At 37.3% G+C, this 27,151-nt stretch overlaps 1 long non-coding RNA gene across 3 annotated transcripts in view; it reads left to right on the forward strand.

The window, feature by feature from the left end:
* LOC127492016 (uncharacterized) overlaps window positions 1-27,151 on the forward strand; it is a 50,119-nt gene that overhangs the window by 17,987 nt on the left and 4,981 nt on the right. Inside the window, exons 2-3 of one of the 3 annotated variants that reach the window (XR_011378638.1) lie at window positions 19,434-19,560; window positions 20,549-26,707. This is a non-coding gene — a long non-coding RNA (uncharacterized lncRNA). Of the gene's footprint in view, window positions 1-19,433; window positions 26,708-27,151 lie in introns of all 3 variants that reach the window. The other 2 variants (XR_011378639.1, XR_011378637.1) reach the window with 2 other exon arrangements.

Genomic DNA, 27,151 nt, shown 5'->3' on the forward strand with positions numbered 1-27,151 from the left:
TAAATGACCTACAAGGAGTAGCTACAGGGCTGGTAATCAAATCTCTAATATCATGTCTTAAAAGCAAATCATGGAGCTGCATACTAAATACCTGATAGTATTTTCTCTACTCCCAGAGAGAATATGACTTTCCTCTGCAAAACATTTAAATTGTAGTTTGCATCCAATGCTCTCAGACTCTCAAATTGTTTAAGACTTTAAAATTTAATCAAGGGATTTCTTAATGGAAGCTAGGAAGAGCAACATCAGAAATACATTTGACAAAAGGGTAACAAATTTCTACTTAATTATTTACAATGGCCATCTACAGCTACACAGAGACAGAAACATAGACTCTGGTGCATCAAACTCAGCTGTCTGAAAGAACAAGGGCATCAATTCGTCCTCACGCCATGCAAACAGTTTTCAAGATTGCATCTTGTTGATCTTGATGACATTTGCAAATCTAGGATCTGAAGCTTCATGCTGGTAATTTATGGCCACAGGTCACTCTGAATTGAATATTTTCAAGGTACAGAGAGCTTCCTTGTCATTCACATGCATCTAGTTTTGTCACCGAAAACATGTATTGCATCCTTTCTAAAGGCTGCCTTTCTGTCCTCTCTCTCCTGTGTGTTTCTCTGTGTCTATATTTAGGTATCTCTATTTCTAAAATAAAGGAGACACATTTTTCTGTAAGCCCAATATTATAACAAACATCAATATTAAATGTTGAATTAAAACAGTTTAATTTGACTTATATGGATCAGGAACTTTCTCTAATTTTTTGGACATTTACTAATTTGGGATAGAAATATAATCTAATAGTCCAGTAGTTTTGTTCAAAGGAAAAAAAAACTTATTTAACTTACCTCGGATTATGAATTTGTATACTTTGCTCTTGTTAGGAAAAGAGGCACAGAATAGAGAGAAGACAGTGTATGAATTTACAGTCAGACTGAATTTCTTCAGAGAAAATAAATCCATAGAGGTGGGTGAGCAACTGCCCGTGTGCCCATGATGGAACAGGGGCAGAAGGCCCTGACCCCCAGGGCTGGGCCTTTTTATATTTTAGGAGAGCTGGGGATGGGGTGGGTTAGGGGGAAGCTGGCAGAGGGGAATTCCTGGATCTGGTCTGTCAGGTATTCAGGGCAATTGGTCTTTCAAGTGGTCAGAGCAACTGGTCTTTCAGGTGGCTGCAATGGGTGGGGTATGAAGGCAATAGGGTGTGAGAACCGATTGAGTTTCAAGGCCAGGAATACATTCCAAAGTTTATCTTTTTTGAGCAATGAAGGAAAATGGCTGAGGCTTATGTCTTTGTTCCATCAGCTCTTACAAAAAATTGTCCAGAATTGTTCTAAGAAATAGATATACTCACAGATGAATACCTGCTGTATTAGTCTTATAAATAATATGCAGTATTTATCAGCCTCAACATTTTCAACTTCTAAGTTATACACTGGATTTTTTAGAACTTTCATTGGAGTGATTAGATGTCTCTTCAAAAAACTTCATTATAAATAAATTTATAGGGATTTTTTGAAGAGCAGTTAGCTTTTTTCTTTTACAATTAGAAGACAAAGCTAGTGACTAAGTTTGCATATGTTTTTGAGCTATAGTCTTTATTTGGATGAGTTAAGTTTTTTGAAAACACAAGGTCCTACAATTTTATATAAAATCAAATGCATATCATCTCTGAAATGACCCAATATGCCTTAAATCTTACTTTATTTTTCAGAATACATAGGGATGAAATTGGGAATCCTTGTTTAATATTAAACAGAAGATAATTCCATTCTGAAAATAAATCTATTGGCATGTAAAATATAATCATGAACTCAAATTTGCTTTAGAACAAATGAATAATTAGAAATATCTCTGAATTTTTGAAAAATTTCTCTAAGTTGTAAAATCTGTGAGTCCTAGAGTCAGAAGGAATCTTATGAATTATTATATTCCATGTAGTAGGAAATCCCTTTTGCCACATCCTGCAGAAGCAGTCATCAACTCATCTATACAGTAAACATGAAAATATAACTCAGACCCAAAGCCCAACTCCTGTCATTGCATATTCTACTTTTCAGAATAAGCACTATAGTAAAAAGAAAAGAATTACGTGTTTCTTACTGAAGGCTAAGTAGCAGTCTTTTCCTTTGAGATCTCCCTATCTATTGATTAGGGTATAAATGTAAATAAACACTTAAACGTGAAATATTTTATTGTTGATCTTGGTGCAATATGAACGTTTAAACTAAATTCAGTATTCATGTAGAAATAACATGTGCATAGCGATTAATCACTTTTCAAAGTTGATCTGTAGCTCTAGAAATTATTCACTTTGTCACACTTTCGTTTATCACATCAGCCAACTCAGAAAATTCTCTTCTTTCTATTATGAAGATTTACCACAGGATCTAGCATTGTGGCTCAGCAAATTAAGGGGCCACCTGCAATGCTAGCATCCCATAGGAGTGAGGATTTGAGTCCCACCTGCTCCTCTTGCTCTTCAGCTCCCTGATAATGCACCTCTGAAAGCAGGAGAAGAAGGCCTAAGGGCATAAAACCAGTCTCCTGGTTTCAGCCTGGCCCAGCCCCAGCTGCTGTGGCCATTTGGGATGTGAACCTGGGGATGGAAGATTTTGTCTCTATGTCTCTCCCTCCCTCTCTGTTACTCTGACTTTCAAATAAAGATTATTTAAAGATTTGTTTTATTTATTTGAAAGGTAGAGTTACAGAGAGAGAGAGGGAGGTCTTCCATCCACTGGTTCACTCCCCAAATGTTCACAATGGCCAGAGCTGGGCCGATCAGACCCAGGAGCCAGTAGCTTCTTCCAGTTCTACCAGGAGGGTGCAGGGGCCCAAGCACTTGGACCATCTTCTACTGCTTTCCCAGGCTATTGCAGAGAGCTGGATCAGAAGAAGTGTAGCCAAGACACAAACTAGTACCCATGTGGGACATCAGCACTGCAGGCGGAAGCTTAGCCTACTATGCCACAGTGCTTGCCTCTACAATAGCACATTTGTAAGAAAATTGCTATGGGATGATTGAGGACACAGTATCGCTTAGGATGCATTTTTATCTAGCTCTATGAGAATTCCTGGGCCATTCTATTATTGGAGGAATCCTCAGCATATTTTAATGGAAGTAAAGATATAAAGGCAAAGACTTATGAAGAGATGATAATGAATGAGTTTCATTTTATATTCAAGAACTGTTCAGAGTCTGAGATATTTATTTACAAGATAGTATATTGTCAGTGGGCAACATTTTCATTGAATGATGGCAGAAGACATGAGACTGCTGAGTTAGAGATGAGGGATTTTGCTATTCTTTGATATATTATAGAGCAGGCAGTATGTAAGTTCTCGTGATTCCCAAGGTCCTCAGAGTCGAAGCAGAGCTCGGCTCATGTGGGTTTCTACATAGCAAATTTACCTCAAGCTTAGGAAATTCAAATATTTCATAAGTGGCTGCTATCACACCTGTCCATGCTTTTCTTGAAGAGAGACATCAACTTGTTTAAACTGATCAGCAAACAAATGTGTCCAGATGTAGTCCCCTGAGCAGTAGCCTCAGGGTCACCTGGCAATGTGTAAGGAATGCAGAGTCTGAAGGTGGGACTAAACCCCCCAGGTACTGCTCACATCCTCGAGTTAGAGGACTACTTGCTCCAGGAGAGACAGAGAAAGGGGATGGCAGGAACCACAGAGACCATGTGCAGCAGGCTCCTGACCTATCCAGACTGATCAAAGGAGGGAGAATTTAAGGGTCTCAATCTTGGGCCAGTGTTGTGGCACAGCAGGTTAAGCTACTGTCTTTAATTTAATTCTGGTGTCCTATGCTAGTTCAAGTCCCAGCAGCTGCACTTCCAGTCCAGCTTCCTGCTCATGCACTTGAAAGGGCATCAGATGATGGCCCAAGTATTTGAGCCCCTGCCACCCAAATGGGAGACCAAGATGGAATCCCTGGTCCATCACTGGCTGTTGCAGCCATTTGGGGAATAAACCAACAGATGGAGGATCTCTGTCTCTCCCTCTTTCTCTGCCACTTTGCCTTTTAAATAAATAAAATAGAACTTTTGTTTTTTTAAAAAAGTTCTCTAGTCAAGAGGAACAATATTTCTGTCTTTCAAGGCTGCTTGCTACACCAACATCCTTGGAACTGAGTACAGGACAAAAGCCGATATGAGTTCAGAAATGAAATGTCATGGAGAGTTGTTTCCCACTATTAATATGTAACATTGTGCTTTATTGAGACTGGAAATTTCTAAACTATTACTAGCGTCCACACCTGACAAAGCCATTACCTTGATTTAAAAAAAGTCCCAATATTTCACATGGATTTGTCACTAAATATTGTGGAAGATTTCTATTGAACATGCCTGAATGTTTGTGGTTATAGTAAATAACTATTCTTCTGATCTAATACACTTGGGACAATGACAGAATCCACATAAAAATTATATGAAATTTTGAATTAAATATTTATCTATTTTGAATGAAACTCAACCTGGTTAGAATTATATCTTCCCAGATCATTTAAGAAATTAGTAGAAAGTTTCAGTTTAAAAATGTCATCTATCCTTTTCTCATTCTCATCCTGTTTGATGAGAACCTATGATACTCAATAGCCACAAACTGGACAAAATCTTTAGTTCACATTCATGCCTGTTAAGATTTTCAGTAATCTACAGATTTACACTATTGCCAAAATATTTTAACAATTATGAAAAAGGACATCCGGGGACAGACATTTCATACAGTGGTTAATTTGCCACCAACAAAGGAAGACCTTTCTCTCTGTCTCTCCCTCTCACTGTCTATAACTCTACCTGTCAAATAAAAAAATAAAAATAAATAAATAAATAAATTTGCCACTTGGGTTGCCTGCATCCAACATCAGAGTGCACGGTTTGTGTTGGAGCTCCTCTGCTTCCTATCCAGCTTCCTATCAAGCTGATTCCTGGGAAGCAGCTAATGATGGTTCAAATGCTTGGGACCCTGCCACTCACATGGGAGACTGGGATGGAGTTCTGGGATACCGACTTTGACCCGGCTTAGCCTTGGCTGTTCACGTATTTGGGGGAATGAACTGGCAGATGGAAGATATCTTTCTGGATCTCTTTCTCTTGCCGTTTTTCAAATAAAATGAGTAAGTCAATCAGTCTAAAAAGCACCTTCATTTAATTGTGTGTACTTTGTGCAATCTGCTTGCTTTGAAAGTGTGGGCAATACAGAATAGGAAAAAATACAAAAAATATACACATTGGATAAAATATTAGCTTGTATTTAATAAAAAATTAACATAAAATTTCAAATTATTAAAAATAGAAAAACACAACTTACTAGAGAAATAGGCAAAATTTATAAAGAAATGTATTGGATGATAAGCAAAAAAAAAAAAACACAAGATAACATAATGGTTAAAAATGTTTAAAAATTTGCTTGGATTTAGATATTAGAAATATACAACAAAACTATCATGAAAAAGTACTCTATATTACTAAATGGACCAAAATTTAAATTTATAGGAATATTAAATCAAACATTTGTGTTGTTCAGGAACTGTGTGGATTTATATACTGATACGATTACTCTGGAACATAACATATTGAAATCTTAGAAAGTAAACATTTGTCTTTCTGCAAATAAGAAAAAGTCACTATAGCAGTAATATTCCTAAAATAATACAAATGAAGATAACATAATGTCCACCAAGAGAATGGCTAAATGAATTCTCATAGAACACATATGTATAAGAGGTGAAATGATTGCATTACAGCAAGAGCATCAATATTGTACAAATAGAAAAGGTTATGTATAAAAACATTTTATAATACAAAACATTTTTAAAAAAGATGGAGTGGTAGAACAATCCATAAAAGAACTGTTTCGGTAGGCACTGCGGCTTACTTGGCTAATCCTCTCCCTGTGGCGCCAGCACCACAGGTTCTAGTCCCGGTTGGGGTGCTGGATTCTGTCCTGGTTGCTCCTCTTCCAGTCCAGCTCTCTGTTTTGGCCCAGGAGTGCAGTGGATGATGGCCCAAGTGCTTGGGCCCTGCACCCACATGGGAGACCAGAAGGAAGCACCTGGCTTCTGGCTTCAGATTGGCGCAGCGCCAGCCTGGCGGCCATTTGGGGGGTGAACCAACAGAAAAGGAAGACCTTTCTCTTTGTCTCTCTCTCTCACTGTCTAACGCTGCCTGTCAAAAAAAAAAAAAAAAAAAAAAAAAGAAAGAAAAAACAAAAAATGGTGATGTTCCTTATCTAAAAATGAATAGTGAATTCACAGATTTGTAATTATTTATCACCATGCTTAGGAATTTACATTTGGAAAATACATTGTATATACTGACATTTCACAATAAAAAAATGGGAGAAAATAGCCAGAATATTTAAATGTGTTAAAGGAGGGGTAAAATTTCTGATCCTTGCCAAAGCACATGCGCATGCGTGTGCACACACACACACACACACACGACAGAGGGGGGTAGGGTGTGGAGGCTGAGAGAATTATGTGCTATTTTGTGTGTGTCTGTAATAAAGGGTACATTCCCATCATATGATGTTTGTACTGCCTTGCCTAATCTTCCATATTTATTCTGATCTTGGGAAGAATAGGAGACAGGTATGAGTGTGAAAGAGTGGCTAGTAAGTACCAAATTATAGTTAGCTAGGAATAAGAAATTCTGGGGTTCTACCACATGTTAAGGGTGAATAAAGGGAACACTTATGTGTGATACATTTTAGAAAGCTAGAAGAAAGGACCTTGAATATTTTTAACATAAAGATTTGATGAGATAGATCTGTTTACCCTGACTTGAGCATTACACAATGTATACATGAATGAAAACATCACATGACACCACATAAATATATACAACTTTAATACCAGATTTAAAAAATTGAGTTTCTTCTGCTATTTGTCCTTGACTTTTCAGTCTTAATTATTTTGTTTCTTAACATGCATCTCCCTCCCTGGGGAGCTTTCTTATTTTTGTTATTAAAATTTAGATGGTCTGGGCAGGTGTTTGGCAGAGTGATTACGGTGCCACTTAATATGTTGTCATCTCACACATAGTTCCTGGGTTCAAGACTTGGCTCCACTTCCGACTCCAGCTTCCTCCTAAACGTGCACCCTGAGAGGCAGCAACTCATGGCTCAAAGACTTACTAGGGTCCCTGTCAGCAATTTTGGAGAACATAATAGACTTCCTGGCTCCAGGCTTCATCCCAACTCATCCCCAAATGTATGTTTTGAGGGAGTAAACAAGAAAACAGAAGAGCTTTCCCTGTCTTTGCCTTTCTGTCTGTCTCTCTGTGACAGTCTCTCTGCCAATGAAATAAATAAATAAGTAAATAATAAATAAATAAATAAATAAATAAATAGATAAATAGATCTGTTAACACTTTTTAACCTTCCTAATACTAGAGAGAATGAAATGTAAAATTGGAGTTGACTTGTGGGTTTGAAGGATAATTTCTTTGATATTGACTCTAAAATTCATTCTTCCACCTGTTTTACATGCATCACAATATATTCACCGCTAAAAAAAATGACTTATTGTTTCAGGTCTACCATATGTTTTCCTAAAAATCTGAATGCATCTTTTTAATATTGATTTTTCTCTAAAAATCTCCATGCTACACTAGTTTTTACTAAGGAACAAAACAATGGAAAACTTAGGATAAAAAATTGAATAGTAACTCTTATTCCCTATTATTAATAAACAAAAAAGGTGGTTTAGATTAGATTAAAACTTTCATAAATTTGTTATAGTGTTGATACTTTTGTGCAATACACGTGTTTTATAGACTAATGAAATATTAATCACTGAATTTTAAAATGAGACTCTTGCAAAACTCCATTAATATTTTATGAAACTTTGCTGAATTTTGTGTTATAAAATACATGCTTTAGTTTCTGTGGGTTTCATTGACAAAAAAAACCCAAAAAGCTCCCAATGATAAGGGTTTTAAGTGTTAGTATTAGATGTTGTTAGATTAGAGAATTTAGGGTCCAATTCTCAATATTGCTGGCAATTTTCTAAATTGTGGAAATAGATAAACCATCATTACAGGCTTTCTTAAGACTATGGATAAGACTACTAATGTCTGCAAAAACTGACAGTCTCAACATAATCATCAAGAATTTTATAGAATGTTCAAATTTGTTTAGATTTAGATCATAAAATAAAATGAATAATAAGCTTCCTTTGATATGAGTATATTCAGTCTTTAAACCTATTTATTTTAGTAAATTGTGGCTATTCCTAAATTTTAAGTCAGTTTACACTGTTTTATAAGATATATGAAAAAAATTAAAGAACTTCACAAAGAAAATATAATTATTTAATCTTACAATAAAATTTATAACATTAGTAGCTATGTCATAAAATATGTGTGTGTTTACTAGGTTATTCATAAAGTAGAAAAAATTGTACTTACTTATACTTTTACAGAATTATAAAAGGGGAAAATTACAATATAAAACAAAATCACCAAAAATGTTTTTTAAATTTTGTTAAATGACTATTTCTCTCCAGTCCACTCAGCAGAGAAATATATCAAACATATCAGGCATGTTTTTTAACTCTAAAATGTACATGTGTACAGGCCAGTGTCGTGGTGTAGGAGGTAAAGCCACCATCTGTGAGGCCAATATTCTATATGGACACAGATTCATGTCCCATCTGCCCCATTCCTGATCAAGTTCCCTGCTAATGGCCTAGGAAAGGCACAAGAAGATGGCCCAAGTGTTTGGGCCCCTGCCATCCACATGGAAGACCCAGATGAAGCCCCAGCTCCTAGCTTTGTCCTGGCTGTTGCAGCCACTTGGGGACTGAGCCAGTGGATGGAAGATCTTGCTCTCTCTTTCTGTCTCTTTCTCTCTGTATGTAACTCTGACTTGTAAATAAATAAATACATCTTTAAAAATATGTATGTGGGGGGGGGGTCAATGTTGTGCTATAATGGGCAAAACTCCTGTCTATGATTCCAAAATCCCATATTGGCACATGTTTGTGTCCTGGCTGCTCTACATCTGATCCAGCTGCCTGCTTATGTGCCTGGGAAAGCAGCAGAAGATGTCTCAAATGATTAGGCATTTGTCACTCATGTGTGAGATCTGAATAAGCTCTTTGCTCCTGGCTTCAGCCTTGCCCAACCTGGCTGTTGCAACCATTTGGGTTGTGAACCAGAAGATGGAAGATTTGTCTCTGTCTCTCCATCTCTCTCTGTAATTCTTCCTTTCAAATAAAATAAATACATCATTAAAAAATAAAAATAAAGGGGCCAGCACTATGGCATAACAGATAAAGCCACCTCCTGTAGCGCCTGTGTCCCATAGGGGAGCCAGTTCAAGTTCCAGCTGCTCCGCTTCAGATCCAGCACCCTGCTAGTGTGTCTGAGAAAGCAGTGCAGGATGGTCCAAGTCCTTGGGTGCCTTCACCCATGTGGAAGACCCAGAGAAGCTCTGGCTCCAGCCTCGCCTAGCCCCTGCCATTGTGGTCATTTGGATTTAGGGAATGAACCATCAAATGGAAGATTTCTCTCTCTCTCTCTCTCTCTCTCTCTCTCTCTTAAAACTTGTTAAAATTAAAAAAAATATGTATGTAAATATCTTTTAAAATATTTGTGGGTATTTATATATGTATGTATGCACACACATGTACATGTGTATATATATATACACATATATGTGGATATGTGGCTAGACAAATATATAGGAATGAAAATTGGATGAAAGAAGAAAGAAAGAAATTGAAAAAGGAAGGAAGGAAGGGAGGGAGGGAGGGAGGGAGGAAGAAAGTGAGAAAGAAAGAAAGAAAGAAAGAAAGAAAGAAAGAAAGAAAGAAAGAAAGAAAGAAAAGGAAGGAAGGAAGGAAGGAAGGAAGGAAGGAAGGAAGGAAGGAAGGAAGGAAGGAAGGAAGGAAGGAAGAGAAAGAAAGAAAGAAAGAAAGAAAGAAAGAAAGAAAGAAAGAAAGAAAGAAAGAAAGAAAGAAAGAAAGAAAGAAAAGAGAAAGGAAGAAAAAGAAAGAAAGAAAGAAAAAGAAAAAGAAAGACAGAAAGAAAAGGAAGGAAGGAAGAAAGAAAGAGTAAAGATTCATTCACCATTAACATGATCTAAAGCAGGGATTTGTGAGATTAAATATTGTACTCTTAACACATGAAAATCCCTACACTGAGTTAAGTTCAGTTACATATTTTTTAGTCCCTGGGAGAGTTCTGTAAAAACTAGTATAAGTCTTAATTAATACATCTTCCCATAATCTTATACTGAGGCAAATTTAGAAAATAAAGTGTAAAACTGTAAGATTGATTAAGCGTCCTCAGAAAGTTAATGGAAATTCTGTACTATGAAAAAACATGCATGGATATTAAAAATTGATCAAAATAATTTACCCTGGGCAAGCACTTGTCACAGCAGTTAATACTCCCCTTGGGATGCCTGTTCCTATATTGGAGTGCCTGGGTGCAAGTCCCAGCTCTGCTCCCCATTCCAGCCTCCTGCCAATGTGTACCTGGGAGGCTGCAGGTATCGACCTAAGTGGTTGGATCCTGCTACCCAGGTGAGACACCCAAACTGAGTCCCCAGCTCCTGATTTCAGCCTGGTTCTGCCTTCACTGTTGCAAGGAGATGCAGAATGAACCAGCTGATGGGATATCCCCATCTGAATCTCTCTCTCTCTCTCTGCTTTTCAAACAAATAAAGTAAATAATAAAAATTGAATAGCAAACATTAAAATAAACAACTTTTAATTTCACTTCCCATGGACGTTAAGTATTCTCATACTATCACATCCTTACTATGATCAAACACTGTTACTAATTCAAACTTTTCACCATTCTTACCAAAAAAAAAAATATTTTAAAGTACAAAAAAGAAAGCCTCGTTATATCCCTGCAGTGGGACTAAACATTTCTACGGGTTCAGAGTTTTCTAGGGGGTAAGTAGCCCGCTTCCTCCATCAAAGTGCCTGGGTTCAATTCCCAGCTCTAGTTTCTGACTGTAGCTTCTTACCTACGAAGACCTTGGAGGCAGTGGTGGTGAGTCACATAGATGGTTGCTGCGACCCATTTGGGGGACCTAGATTGTGTTCCCAGCTGTAGGTTTTAGCTTCTGAGCTACTGTGGGCATTTGAAGAATGAGCCAGCTGATGGGAATATTTTTCTCTGCACTCTCTCAAAATAAACAATTCTTTTTAATTAATTTTTTCTTTTGACAGACTAAGCCTGATAGTTACACAACCTACTGTCCATAAGTGAACTCACTGATGTTTTGGACAAGATGACTATCAGCTATACTGCAGCTCTAAATTGCTGATACAGTCAGCTTCCTCATTGAATGTTTTATCAAACTCTTTTTAAATATTTCCTTGATCTTATATTACATGTGTTTGCACACATTATCATTAATTTTTTCCTGAAGATAGAACTGCTTTAACAAATTTAATTTAGGCTGTTTTTATATATTATCTTAATTCATTTTATTATAGAATGGAATTTCTCTTCTTCCCTCCAATAATCACAGCAATCATGTAAGCCCTCCTATTTCTGTTCCCAGATGTATTAAATGGCCTTTGCTGACACTTTCATCATTCTATAATTTCAATATTTTTCTAAAGCCCTAGACACATCTTATTAGACTTTTCAATCCCTGCCATGGTTCCATTGCTCCCGCACTAATATTCACATTGGAACACAACTTATAGGCAGTTCAGGATCAAGTACAACACTCCTTGGTCCTTGTTTTAGTGTTTTTTTTTTTTTGTTTTTTGTTTTTTTTTTTACAGGCTGAGTTAGACAGTGAAAGAGAGAGACAGAGAGTTATAGACAGTGAGAGATAGAGAGAGAGAAAGGTCTTCCTTCCATTGGTGCACTCCCTAATGGCCGCTACGGCCAGCACTGCACAGATCCGAAGACAGGAGTTGGGTGCTTCCTCCCAGTCTCCCATGCAGGTGCAGAGACCTAAGCACTTGTGGCATCCTCTGCTGCCCTCCCGGGCCACAGCAGAGAGCTGGACTGGAAGAAGAGCAACCGGGACTAGTACCTGGCGCCCCAACCAGGACTAGAACCCCAGGGTGCCAGCGCCGCAGGCGGAGGATTAGCCAAGTGAGCCACAGCACCGGCTGGTCCTTGCTTTTCAGTGCTTCCCCGGCTGCAGCCTACATTTCTTAGTGCTGTTCCCTCTGAACAGAATGTCTTGTCCATTTTATTTCTGTTATTCCTCTCTCAGCATTTAGCTTAAACATTATTTCTACAAAATATCTCTCTGATCCTCCTAAGGCAAGAGTGGGCCTACTTTTGTTCTGCTACCCAAACATCAAATTTACAACACTAACCCAACGACCACCATGCTTTGTCTATTTTTATACTAGCCAAACTTCAATATAAATATTTTTAAATATGTGTTTATTTTTATAAGTACAAAGTCCCTATCAGTCAAAGTCCTATTCCTTTCTATATGACCAAATTTATTATAGAATTGAAATATAGTAGGCATTCAATTGTACATCTATGGAAAAGTAAGATAATAAAAAAATATGAAACATTCACACTGGAAAATTAGCAGTTAATTAATTAATCAAAGTTTTATATTATAAAGAGAAATTTACTTTTATGCAGTTATTTAGTTCACAGGAAAGCACTTGGAAAATTTGTGGAAATTAGCATTAACTTTAAATCCATTTTTCATGAATTTTTGAAATATATTCATTCAATTATAAGTCATACATTTTTAATAAAGCTGCAGACAGTAACAAACATCAACATTTTCTGAATTGTTTGTTGAAATGTAGATCCCTGGGTCTACAAACTAAAGAAATCAACATTTCTCATCATTGGAACTCTGAAGTCTACAGATATAACTAACTCCCAACTTGATTTTTATATGTAAGAGAATAAATTCTTATGAACCATTATAAGAAGAGTAGAGAATGTTTTGTTTTCTATTGATTTTAGAACATGCTGTCAGTTTAGGTTAAATAATACGCTGATGTGAGAGATAAACACTCATTTTTGTTTTCATGAAGAGCCAAGTTCAATTATAATTTCAGCAGTCTGAGTTACTTGATAGTTTCAGCATCAAAAATATTCAAATGGTGTTACGCTAAATGAAAAAACCCAGGAACAGAAAGGCCAATATAATATGTTCTCACTTATTTGCCAAAGCTAAAAGATCAATCTCATAACAAAAGACAGTGGAACGATCATCATTAGAGACTGGGAAGGGAGCAATGGGGAGAAGTTAGATAATAAATATTAAAATACAAGTAGATATAAATTAGTCCCGGTGTTCTATAGTGAAAAAGGGTCACTATAGTGTACAACAATTTATAATATATTTCAAAATAGGTAGGAAAAGCAAGAGCATGATCAGCCCTAGACATTGCAGTCACTTGGGCAGTCAACCAGCAAATGGAAGATCTCTCTCGCTCTCACTCTCTCTCTCTCTGTTTCTCTACCTCTCTATCTGCAACTCTTTCAAAATAAATAAATAAATCTAAAAAAAGAAATACACACACACATATTGCCTTAAACATGCTAGCCAAGTTTTATGAAGAGAGAACACCTGACAGATCAGGTGGGCATCTCAGTAAAAAACTGGCTCACGAGGCTAATCCTCCCCCTTGTGGCGCCGGCACACCGGGTTCTAGTCCTGGTCGGGGCACTGGATTCTGTCCCGGTTGCCCCTCTTCCAGGCCAGCTCTCTGCTGTGGCCAGGGAGTGCAGTGAAGGATGGCCCAAATGCTTGGGCCCTGCACCCCATGGGAGACCAGGAGAAGCACCTGGCTCCTGCCTTCGGATCAGCGTGGTGCGCTGGCCGCAGCGCACCAGCCGTGGCGGCCATTGGCAAAGGAAGACCTTTCTCTCTGTCTCTCTCTCTCTCTCTCTCTCTCTCTCACTGTCCACTCTGCCTGTCAAAAAAACAAAACACAAAAAAAAAACAAAAACAAAAAACAAACCTGAGAACACATTCTGAAACCAAATCCCTATAATGTAAAGCAGAACCCAGCCTCTTGTTTGTTTCCCTTAGCCCTAAGTGTCTCTGCCTGCCCTTTAGCAAAAGAAATTCATTGAGGGAGTGATGCGCCAGGCTTGACAAGGCTCTAATCACTGGACTCAAGAAGTCATTAGCTTCTCCAATAGATAAAACTCGTGGACTGATATTCTATAGGCGTTTGTTTAGGGGAATCCTGGGTCGAAGCAGAGAAATTCTGGGTAACTACCAATCGACCATAACCCCATAATGCTCATCATGGATTCCCTTAGGAGCATGGTATCCCTGACCAATCAAAAAAAGCCATGAGCATCACTAGCCAACCAGGAACTTGGACTCAAGTTGAGTATGCACTTCTCAGGCCCAAATGCAATCTAACAAACTTTCACCCCTTAACCTTCGGGAAGCCCAGGAACTGAAAAATAGTTACCTGCTTTCTTGCTCTGCACTTTGCAATATTTATTTTCTTCCATCACCTGATTGTCAGTAATTGACTTTCTGTGCTTTGGGAAAACAGACCTGGTTTGGGGGCTCTATAGCAATACCTCCAATTAGTTTGGGGTGTTAGCTGGCAACAAGTCTGTATTGAGGCTAGAGTTTTTGTAGAAATTGTATATGGGCTTTTGGTTTCTGCTTCCCTTTGCCCAACTGTCCAGGATATGTCTGGGTGGAGTGCTTCTTGGGCAAGGAATTCCTGCCCAGGTATTCCTGGTATTTCTCCCAGAACTTCATAATGAACCTATTAGACCCTTTGGTGTAGGATGGGAACGATTCCCCTGTGCTGTCCCTAGGAAAGAGTTGGGCTTAACCTAACAAGGTTATTGAACAAGGGCAAGCATTTTGATGTATAAATGCTGGTTTACTTTAAGCATTTTCTTCTACATTTCTTTCTTCATTTAACAACATCAACATTTTCATTTTCATCAGAACCACTCATACACATAGGGTGATGTCTACTTAGCAACATCATTCTCTCAGGAGAAGTAAAAAACGTCCCTTCTGTGTTTTCTTTGAGCTGGCATGTAGGCAAAGAACTGGTTAGGGGTATTCTTCACTTGTTATCTGTCCTATGATGTTCAGAGGTGGCCTGGGAAAGGTGGTTTTGTATCATCCAGAATAGGCTGGAATCCTTGCCCCAGCCCATCTGAAGCTGGACTGCTTGTATTCTAATAGAGACAAAACAAACAAGTGCATTAAATGCACATGGTGTAAAGAGAAGGAGTAAGAGGAAGGGAGTTATACTGCCAAGGAGACGCAACAGATAGAATTTCCATGACCCAATGCTGGGCCACAAATTCTGACAGTGTTTTGCCTGGTCCTGGAGTTGTCTGACCTCACCCAAGAAATATTGACTATGATCTTGTATCTTTGTAATTTGCTTCAAAAACAGACTTTTTATGGAGCATAGCACAGACACCTCCTTGGGCAGCAGTTAGCATGTCTAATTGCCTGACTGTTTTGAAGAACTGGGTTTAGCAGCCCTAAACTAAGAGCCCTACTTTTTGAGATAGAAATTATAATTACCCTAATTTAATAATTGTATGTATCATACATTTACAAATTGTCATTGTATACCCCCCCTTTTTTTAACTGAAAGAGAGAGGTCTTCCATCCACTGGTTCACTCCCCAGTTGGCCGCAACAGCTGGAGCTGTGCTGATCCAAAGCCAGGAGGTAGGAGCTTCCTCCGGGTCTCCCACACAGGTGCCCAGGCCCAAGGACTTGGGCCATCTTCTACTGCTTTCTCAGGACATAGCAGAGAGCCAGATCAGAAGTGGAGCAGCTGGGACTCAAACCAGTGCCCATATCAGATGTCAGAGCTGTAGGCAGCAGCCTTACTTGATATGCCACAGTGTGGGCCCCATTGTATACCCCTTTAATAAATATAAATATTATGAGTCACTTAATATAAATTATTTTTACTTTAAAAATATTCAAACAAACTGAAACTTCCTAATTATATCTCTAGTAGCAGAATTTATTAGGAAAAAAGCAAAGATTTATATAATGTAGTCATTTCCCTCTGTATAATATATAGTGTACATATAGTGTTATAGTATTTATAAATACAACCTAATATACTAATAAGAAAGGTACTGAAGCTGAAATATCTAAAAAACTTGAAAAACAGTATAAAAACTATAGTTTTTATAGTACTTTATAATAATTATTAAATTAGTTTTATAGTACTCTTCTGGCCACACTTACCAAAATCTTTAGTTGCAATTCATGTTCCTAAATATCATTATAATATCACATCCCATAATAACCTTTTGGAAAATGATAGTTTGACAATATTATGACATCTAGTGAGGTCTTTTATATAAACACATTGTGGGATGCTTGCACAATGACAAAATCACCCAATGATACATTTTTAAGAATGTTTCTCTTTCACAAACCAAAACTTGACTATCATACAATTAATGAAATCATGTAGGTATGTAGTCTTTCCTTAATTAGCATTTTCTTTTCAGGGACATATATGATTTACAAATGTGTTTCTATTTCTGTGATCACATACACAAACTTGCAATCACATACAATTTCTGTCTTTAGTGCCATATGGTCCCTTTTTAAATCTTTTGTCTACCAGATTGTATAGACTTTTACTATGGATTTGGTTTATCTACCTCATTTTCAAAAGTGAAATGAGATTTCTGATTAACTTTACTCATTCTTAAATGTATAGATTAAATGCCTCTTCATGTGTCTGTTCACATCTGGGATTCCAGATGTTTTCTGTAATAGTCATAAAAATCAGCATTTCCAGGGCAGTGAAAAACACAGAATAATGAATAAAGAGAAAATTGTGTCCCTCTCTGCATATTATTTCCCAGAAATTGGATATTTTTCCTGTACCACCCAAATTTAATTCATCAAAACCCCAAAACTTAAACAGTCTTAATTCAGATTTAAGTAAACCAGAGTCCTAAATAGCAAGAAATGTATTTTCCATTTGAAGTTTCTCCTGGCTAGATAAATTTTACTGTCAGAATTGCCTAAAAGGAGGCAATTTGAAATATTTTCTTTGATGTGATTTCTTTAAAAGGAAAATCAGAGCTGGGGGTTGACACCCTATGCTGCAGCCAGAGCCAAATGACCATGGCCAGGAGGCTAGATAGACACACAAAAGTAGACATTAGCAGAAGGTCCAAGTTCCAAGTGTTGTGAGACAGGGTGGCAACAGATTGGTATCCTCTAAGTGTGATGAGGATTCTGATTCAGTGGGGGTGTCAGGAGTGTCTCTGGGTTGTTGGCACAAAGATGTTTTAGTATGTGAATGTGGGAAGAAGATTTCTAGTGTTCCTTCATATTACAAATAAGCCAAGGCACAGAAACATTTTTTCCAAACCATCCAAATAAATGAAAGTCCCACTATGAACTCTAATAAGTATTTCCATTTTCTTTAAAATAACTTTACTTTTTAAGATATACTTTATTTGAAAGGCAGAGTTACAAAGAGAGAGGGGGAGATGCACACACATACACACACACAGATCTTCCATCTGTTGGTCTTCTCCCCAAATGGCCAAAACGGCCAGGAGTGGGACAGGCCTAAGCTAAGAGCCTACAACTGCATCTGGGTCTCCTACTTAGGTGTCAGGGACCCAGGTTCTTATTCCATCTTCTGCTGCTTTTCCACATGAATTAGCAGGGAGCTGAATGGGAATCGGAGCATCAGGGACCTGAAGTAATTCTTATAAAGCTTAATCTCTTGCACCACAATGCCCATCTATAGCAAGTATTTCTGAATAAATTCTATACTTGGAGATTTCAAGGGAAACCACCAGGAAATTTTTAATATGATTTTTATCCATAGTATTTTTTTTGCACAAAGTAAAACTAGAAAGTATGCTTGAACATTTAAACATTTTGACTTCAGTATTCTGACATACAATTATTGAAATAAGGAAAAATAATCAAGATAAAATGAATAATGAAGACTTCATTTGTGATTTAAAAATTAAGGAATTACATACAGAATGAGGAAGATGCAACCTAACAGGATATATATTTAAGTTATTCCATATCAATATGATCTGATATTTACTTAATGCCTCCAAATTAAGTGAGAAGAATTATAGTTTTAGAAGAAGTATAACAATATACCACCATGTTGTATGTATCTTTTCTTCAATCCTGGGCATCTATGTTAGATGAAACCTGGCAATTATTATTATTATTTTTTTTTTTTTTTGACAGGCAGAGTGGACAGTGAGAGAGAGAGACAGAGAGAGAAAGGTCTTCCTTTGCCGTTGGTTCACCCTCCAATGGCCGCCGCTGCAGCCGGCGCACCGCGCTGATCCGATGGCAGGAGCCAGGATCCAGGTGCTTTTCCTGGTCTCCCATGGGGTGCAGGGCCCAAGCACCTGGGCCATCCTCCACTGCACTCCCTGGCCATAGCAGAGAGCTGGCCTGGAAGAGGGGCAACCGGGACAGAATCCGGCGCCCCAACCGGGACTAGAACCCGGTGTGCCGGCGCCGCAAGGTGGAGGATTAGCCTATTGAGCCACGGCGCCGGCTAGAATCCTGGCAATTATTTATTGAAGGCAGTAATCAATTCAATTCCATTTATCATCTATCACCAATGTTAATAATTTGCTTAGAAAATTCCTAGATGTTATGGAGAGTTTAGAAGGCATTTTATAGAAAAGATAATTTGTAAAATTGAAATAATAGTTGCTTCAAAAAGAGTAAAGTTTGTATGAGGCAGAATTAAATTTGAAGTCATACATTGCATTGCATCCTTTCTGAATGTATGAAAAGTCTGAGTGTGAGAGTAATGATGACATGGGGGAAAAACTGAATGTATTGTCTTATTCCTTAACATGCTCAAGCAGAGAACCTGTGACATGCCTTGGCACCTCAAAAAAATAGTAGAGGTGAAACCCTAGCAATTCAATTTTTCCTCCTGGCTGTTTTGTGGCATGTACAGAATTAGAACCTAAGAAGCCTATCTTATTTTTCCCAATTCAGTCTGACTTATCTGTGTGATATTCACTAGCCTGCTTCTTCTCCTTTGGTAGTGGTTAATGTATTATAGTCACTTCATACCAGAAGAAAGTAGACTGTGAAATGGTTTTCCAACTATTTGTACAGTGTCCTGGAGAACAGCCATGCAATAACTTCCCTTTTTATGCCTGATATGAAAGATCCCAAGAAATTTAGAACAGAGGGTATTATTTGAAACAAATGAAAGAAAATTGGCATTTGTTATATCAAAGTGGATATTCTGTTTTAATGTCCATAGGCATAATAATTATAGATCTATTTTCTATTACTGGTATGGTTCTCTAAAATCATTTATTTTTATCCCTTCTGGAGTGGGAGACTAATTTAGACTGAGAATTTAATCAAATGTGTCCTGTTTGTTTCTCAATTGTTTTTTTTTTTTAACTTCTCTTGCTTCTCTGCATTTTTTTAAATATTTTTTATTTATTTATTTGACAGGTAGAGTTACAGACACTGAAAGAGAAACAGATACAAAGGTCTTCCATCCGATGGTTCACCCCCCAAATGTCTACAACGGCCTGCTCTAAGCCGATCCGAAGCCAGGAGATTCTTCCTGGTCTCCCAGGTGGGTGCAGGGGCCCAAGCACTTGGGCCATCCTCCACTGCCTTCCCGGGCCACAGCAGAGAGCTGGACTGGAAGAGTAGCAACCGGGACTAGAACTTGGTGCCATATAGGATGCTGATGCTGCAGGTGGAGGATTAGCCTAGCGTACCACTGTGCCAGCCCCTCAATTGGTTTTTACAACAATGTGGTATATAAAATCATGATCAGTTTACAATGCACTTCTTTTTTTAAGATTTATTTATTTATTTGACAGAGTTGCACAGAGAGAGAAGGAGTGGCAGAGAGAGAGAGGTCTTCCATTCACTGGCTCACTCCTCAATTGGCCACAGGGGCTGGAGCCATGCTGATCTGATGCCAGGAGCCAGAAGCTTCTGCCAGGTCTCCCACCCTGGTGCAGTGGCCCAAGGACTTGAGCCATCTTCTACTGCTTTCCCAGGCCATAGCAGAGAGCTGGATCGGAAGTGGAACAGCCGAGACTTGAGCCGGTGCCCATATGGGATGCTGGCATTGCAGATGGCGGCCCTACCAGCTACACCACAATACCAGCCACCAATATACTTCTTTAATGCTTAATAATATCATAGTTTAACTTGTATCAGAAAAAATTCATGACATACCATATAGTTTTGCTTATAAAAGTAGTTATTAGCATATATTATGAGCGTACTTTGATCCATATTGAGAGAAAAATTCAGTTTCATCTAGTGAACATACCAAGTTAATGCTCATAAATTTGTAATTCCAGAAATATGCAAGATATTACAGCCTCCCAAAATATACTTAAGTTCTTGACATCGGTAACCTAATATTTTCCCAAAAGATAGAAATTATATTCACAAAACTTTGTTAGCCTGAAGGTATCCATGAAAGTGTCCAAGATAAAGCAACTTTCCACTAACTTTTCATATGATTACAAAAATCTGAATAACAAAACTTATTTGAATGTGAGTCATTTCAAATGTGTTGAAATAATGCATATTCCTTGCAGGTCAATTTTCTCTACCTCAGTGGATATTTTATGACAGTGTAACCAACATATAGTCTCCGCCTGAGTAACTATTTGACATAATGGCAATTATGAAACTTTATAAAATGTAAAAATAAACCATTGTGAAGGAATTTCATATGATTGAAACCTGAGGATATTAGTAACAAAACATGGAGGGTATGCACAATTTTTTACTTAAAATTATTATAACATTGTGCAAAAGACTTATACTAGCGAAGCAAAAATAAAAGGGAAATATCTGAGTATAATGGCCATAACTTAAATGTAGTAAAAAGTATATTTGCCCTTGGTCAAAGATCTGCATTTCCATCAATCAGGTAAATTGTGTCTCAATCTGCAAAGCATAGAAGGTAGTATCTACTCTGCATAATTTACAATATTACTGTGCATTAAGCCAGGATCAGAAACTAAAATTGTTATGAACTATTAAGGGATATATTTGATTAATAAATGAACACAGAATCAGAAATCTTGCTTGTGGTCTATAGCCTTATGATATCTTAGTTTTATTTTTTAGGCTGCATTTTTTTACTGTTTTAATTTTAATTAATTTTTAGCAGATTCAATATGATTTGTAGATAGAAGTTTAATAACATAATGATATTTCCCACCTTCCTTCTACTCTACTTCCTTCTACCTTTCTTTCTTTTTAAAAAAATTTTTGAGCTAACATATTTTAGATTTACCTTAGAGTAAAAATGCTTAATACCTCTCTAAATAAGAAGTTTAAAAAGTATAAAGCCAAAAGATCCTACTGTAGTGAGAACATAGACAATGGCTATAAACAATAATTGAATGCATAAATGACCATTTCACCCATATACAGTTTTTTGGTCAATTAGTCATTCATAACTTCTTTCAATGAAATACAACGAATGTCAATGTAACAGCTAAATATTTCCTGTGTGGTTATAAGATAATAATTAAGTTGATTTGGACTTTAAGCCATTTCCTTTCATTGTATTTGAATGATATAAACGTCTGAAAGGAGACAAGTTCTTAGAGAGCAAGAGCCCTGTTTCTACAGTTAGAGACTCTTAATCTCTTACATAAAACTCTGAATCTAGAACAAATGACTACAAAGAGAAAGAAAATTGCAATTTGTTTTATCTAGTCTCATTGTCCACAGGTTTTACTGGGAACATTGACTGGTACAAGGGCAGAGGAAGGATGGTTGACTCACAAGTGATGTGGGTGAACTGAGCCACTCTAGGACTATGACCTTGACTATGGCTCACACTGGTCAGCTTCCCTTGAATTCTGTCCATTATCCAAGTCCAATTCTCCCATATTCCTGTGGTTTCTGTGAACTTTTGAACATCTTTTCATAATATATGTATTTTCTGCCTACAGGAGTCATAGTTGATGTTTGCTGCCTGCAGTAAAAAAAATTGATTATGTGATATAGTGAATTCACCAGCAGTTTGTTTTGACATGTAGCATGAATATAGTAATATAACAGATACTCTCTTTTTAGGACTAAACTAAGTTCCTCTTTCTTCCTAGAAAATTCTCCCTTTATTCTATCACTCTGATCTTTAAATATCTTAATATGTTTAACACCTTCTCAAGGTGTTCTGTGATGCCTTCCCTGGAATAGCCTTATGGAGCAGGAGTGTGACTGTGTTGAAGACTCCTATTGGGATGCCTGCATCCCACACTGGAATGCCTGGGTTCAAATCCCAACAATGCTTCCAATTCCAGCTTTCTGCTGCAGCAGTCTAAAAGGCTGCAGGTGGTGGAACAAGTATTTGAGCCCCTGCCACTCACATGAGAGACCCAGATTGAATTCTAATCACCTGGCTTCCCCCTATCCTTGTTCCTGCCGTTGCAGGCATTTGGGGGAGTGAACTAGACAAAAGCACTGTCTTTCCCCCCCTCTGTAGCTCTGCATCTCACAGATATTACAAAAAAAGAAAAAAAAAAACTAAAAGAAACCCTTACTCATATACTCATTCCTTTTATAGTCAGATCTCTATCAGTTCATAAATTATAATATGGTAAGCATTGTTCTAAAACTGTCTGCTACCAAAGAAGGAAGACTGATACATTAGTAACGTATACTTTAGTGTCTACAGTTGTTCTACTTTTCACTAAAATATAGTGCTTCACACTGTTCATTTTATGTAATGGAATTGATGGTGTATTTCTCAGGACTGATTTATTTGGCCTAGCTTATATCAATTGATTCATTTTAGAACATTTGACAGAATAGTTGCTATCAAAATAATGCTGTATACAGAACACATAAACATATTATTGAATGAAGAATGAACTGAAAGATCATAAGTTCTCAAAGATGATGCTCACAGCAAGAGAATTAAATTGCATAAAAATCAAGTCACTACTCTGAAATACATGTGCAATAAAAGCTTAAGAGAAAAATGTAAGATGAACTCAATTTCTCAGCCATTGCCTTGAGTAGAGATGCACATCCTGCTGTTATGTGAACAATTATCATGCCTTGAGGGAACTGAATGAATGCTGGCACCTATTGGTAGATGGAATAAAAGTCTAAACTCATTCTCCTATCATGAAGCTCACAAGCCATATGTTACAAACTAATGCATTAAATCAGCATAATGAGTAAGGTAACACATTTTACCACTGCTTGCTTACATTGCAAAAACTGTAACACTGTTAATATAAATTGCCTGTAAATCATTGAATGTCTTTGATCTTGCAAATCTTAAAAATTATTAGGACACATGTAATGTAGAAAATATCCCAGGATTTGTATGGTAAAAACACAAGATTACATTGAACTTTGACCTAAGTAATATTTTTTATTTTCTGTTAAAACTTCCAAACTATATGGTTTATACTTGCCTTCAGGTACCATATCCCCCCTGTTTCACTTTAGTAAAATAGAATTGTGCACATCATATGCAGATATGATATCAAAACCCTTATTTTCACTTGTTGGATTATACTCACAAATATATTTTAATTGTGCAACTTTGACTTTCATGTTAACTACTATTACTATGTTCTATGCATAATAAATATGCAAAATGACAGCCTTAGGGTTTATGTCAAGGAGACAATGAGTGCTTGATGATTGACAACTAACACATAAACTGCATTTAAACTAGGAAGTCTGTAGAATCGGGGCAGGTGCCAGTTTAAGTCTCGGCTGCTCCACTTCCAATCCAGCTCTCTGTTATGGCCTGGGAAAGCAGTGGAAGATGGCCCAAGTCCTTTGGTCCCTGCACCCCTGTGGGAGACCTGGAAGACACTCCTGGCTTTTGGTTTTAGATCAGTCCAGCTCTAGCCGTTGCGGCCATTTGGGGAGTGAACCAGTGGATGGAAAGCTCTCTATTTCTCTCTCTCTCTCTCTCTCTCTCTCTCTCTCTCTCTCTGCCTGTCTGTAACACTGCCTTTCAAATAAATACAGAAATCTTAAATAAATAAATAAATCTGCAGAATCAAGTATCTTTACGTCTGCCAAGTAACAGTTAGGCTGTATGGAGGGAGATGGAGCCTCAAATGAAGAGGCAGTAAATTTTGTACTTCTTTCCCTCATTGTTCCCGGTAGAAACTCCATGGGCATCTCTGAAAAGAAAAATGGGCAGGTCAGAGTGAGGCCACCAGGAATAAAAAGGAGTGAGGTTTGTGTAATTACCCTATCTCTAAGCCTCCTCATAAAATCAGTTAGTCAACAGTGTGCTCTGCACTGTGGAATATTTAAATGAACACAAGACACAGTCTTTTCAAGGAGGTTAAAATTCAAGTTAGGTGTCAACACATACAAATTAAAGTACGAAAAGTAAAGAGAGAGAGATTGGGGTGGGGGAAGCAGAGAAAGAAAGAGGAAAAGTGAGATAAACTTAAATGAAATGGACCAAATTACTGCTTGACTCCTGAAAAGTCGGAAGCATCCCACAGAAGATTAGAGTTGATCTGATTCATAAAGGAAGTGAAAGATAGATCTAGGTGAGAAAAAGGTATTAGAGAATGCCACAAAAAGGCAAGGCAGAATAAGGATAGCCATTATGCTAGTTACGAGCACCCCTTGTTTGAGAAAGGGAGGAGGACTCCCTGATTAAATGTCAAAGAATAATTTGATAAATGTTTGGGTAGGAAGGAGTAGATAGCTCATGGAAAATATTGAAAAAGTGCAGATGTTTGGTCTTGATATGCTAGATAATAAGGAAATACTGAAGAAAATACAATTTGATTCAAAGCTAATACATATTAATGTAATTCCAAGCTACTGCCTGGCCATTGTGCAGGATGTTATCTAGCTAAAATAATTTCCCCTGTTTTATAGATTCAAAGGAAGGGGAAGTCTCCAGGAGTTATATCAACTAGGATTGATGAGATATTTTTAATGTTATATGTTGGTTAGGTATTCGGGTGTTTCAGCTAGAATCAGTTTGTGGTTTCTTCATCAGTAAAACGTTCTCTACTTTTCTTGAAAGTTTATTTTAGATGTCAAAAAAGATTTAAAAATATGAAATTTCCACTAAAGATTACTTTGTAAATTAGCACTTTTAAACTTCTAATACTCTGTCTCCTTCATCAAAATATGTAACAATGGTAGGTAAAATATATAAAGAGATGTTAAAAAATAAAAAATAAGCATTTCTAGGTATTAGTACAATATAAAGCTATGAGTATGAGTAAAGCCATATGCTCTATGGGATTCAGATCTCAATATATGCTGAGTAGCCTTAAGTTCACTTTGTATAAATAACAAATCTGGAAACTGCACTATGTAAGGTTGTAGACTGAGATTGTAGACCTCCTAAAACCAGAGTGTGGTTTTATTCAATGTTCCATTATTATAACAAAAATCTTAAACTTGGCAAAGAAAAAAATAGGTAATTTTCAATGATGGCTCCAGAGATCTAAGACCAAGGGTTATATCAGATGATGGTTTTCTGGCTTGCAGGGACCCAAGGCAGTGCAGGATGTCACAGGGCAAGAGATGGAGAGTGCACGAGTATATCATTGTCTACAACTCTACTTATGAAGTCGCCAGTATTCAATCATGTCACTCCACCATGATGTCCTTGCCTAATCCTCATCACTTTTCAAAGTCCTCACCTCTCAACTCCACCACCAGATTATTTTCTACACTCTTGAAATATCACAATGGAGATGAGACTCTCACATAAGTTTTTTAGAGGATAAAGCACATTCAAACCATAGCAAAGGGCTAATGAGGATTTTCATTGATGGCAAAAGGAGCTAAAATAAGTTGCACTCAAATAGGCCCTAAAGTTATGGGTTATAAAATTAAGGATCTTGGAAGTAGGTGGGTAAAGACTCAGTTTTAGACCAGAGTTTCAATTAGTCCACTTCTGACTTAGGATCTGGATTTGCAATATCCCATTTGGTAAATCCACATCAGGCTGCTCACATGATATACCATAAACAGATAGCTTGCCAACAGCATAAACTTACTTCTCACAGATTTAGGGCTTGGGAAGTCCAAGATCAAGGCAAATACAATGAAGGCCTGCATCAGAGCCATTCTTTTGTTCCAACTTTGTATGACAAAAGCAGTGAATGAGCCCTCTGGTGTCTCCTTGATGAGTGCACATGTTCCATTCATGAACGCTCTATCCTTATGACTGAATTCCTTTTAAGAGATCCAACCTGTTAACACCACCACCTTAGAGGCTAGGATTTCAGCACATGAATTTTGGGGACATGCAAACGTTCAGCTCACAGTACCCAGTATCAGTGAAGGATAGAAGATTACAGCTGATCTTAGGAGATTTGGCTCTGGACTGGAGGCAACCCAGGTTAGACAAATAGAAACAGTATTCATTATGGGTCATGAGAAGGAGAATAAAAAGAAAGAGAGAGAAAAAGAAAAACACTGCTCTAGTCATTGCCACATATATCACTTAAGATGAACCTGAAAAGCTGAATTTCCAGTAAACCCAAAGATTACAGGATAACCATTCCAAATGAATTTTTACATATGAAATAGGAATAATATGATAGCATGAAAAAGATTTTTAAATAGTTTTATTTAAGGTATTATAAGAATAAAAGGGGCGATAAAACTGAAAAGTTTATTTTAACAGGAAGGGAGCAAAATTTACCATCAGATGGCAATCAAAGGATCCATTGGAAAGATCTGAAAAATTATAAATAATGAGAACAAAAATTCAAGATGAGGTAAACTTTAGAATTTGTAGAATTGTGTTTTATTATGTTAATTGGACCCAATGAGAGAGGCAAGTGTGTAAATACTTTGGAATGATTCACGTATGCCAGAGGGTGAGAATTAAAGCCTTCAAAAATCTGAAGCTTCCACATCAGTGAAATTTTATGTATTTCAATAATCTTTGGCATGTCCAAATATCCTTTTGTATCAGTGGCTGTAAGAATTTAGAGTTAGTACCACCTGTAGATTAATAAATTTTGGCAAGGGGTCGATAATTTGTATTCTTGGAGCAGGCATTTGGAATAATGATAAAAAGCACTTTGAATGCATCCATCCCATATTAGAGTGTGTGAGTTCAATTTTTGGTTCTAACTCTGATTACAGCTTCCTGCTAATGCACACCCTGAGACACAGCAGGTGATGGCACCATTATTTGGGTCCCTGCCATCCACGTG

The sequence above is a fragment of the Oryctolagus cuniculus genome, chromosome 9 (genome assembly GCF_964237555.1).
Source record: "Oryctolagus cuniculus chromosome 9, mOryCun1.1, whole genome shotgun sequence".
Classification (NCBI taxonomy): Eukaryota; Metazoa; Chordata; class Mammalia; order Lagomorpha; family Leporidae; genus Oryctolagus; species Oryctolagus cuniculus.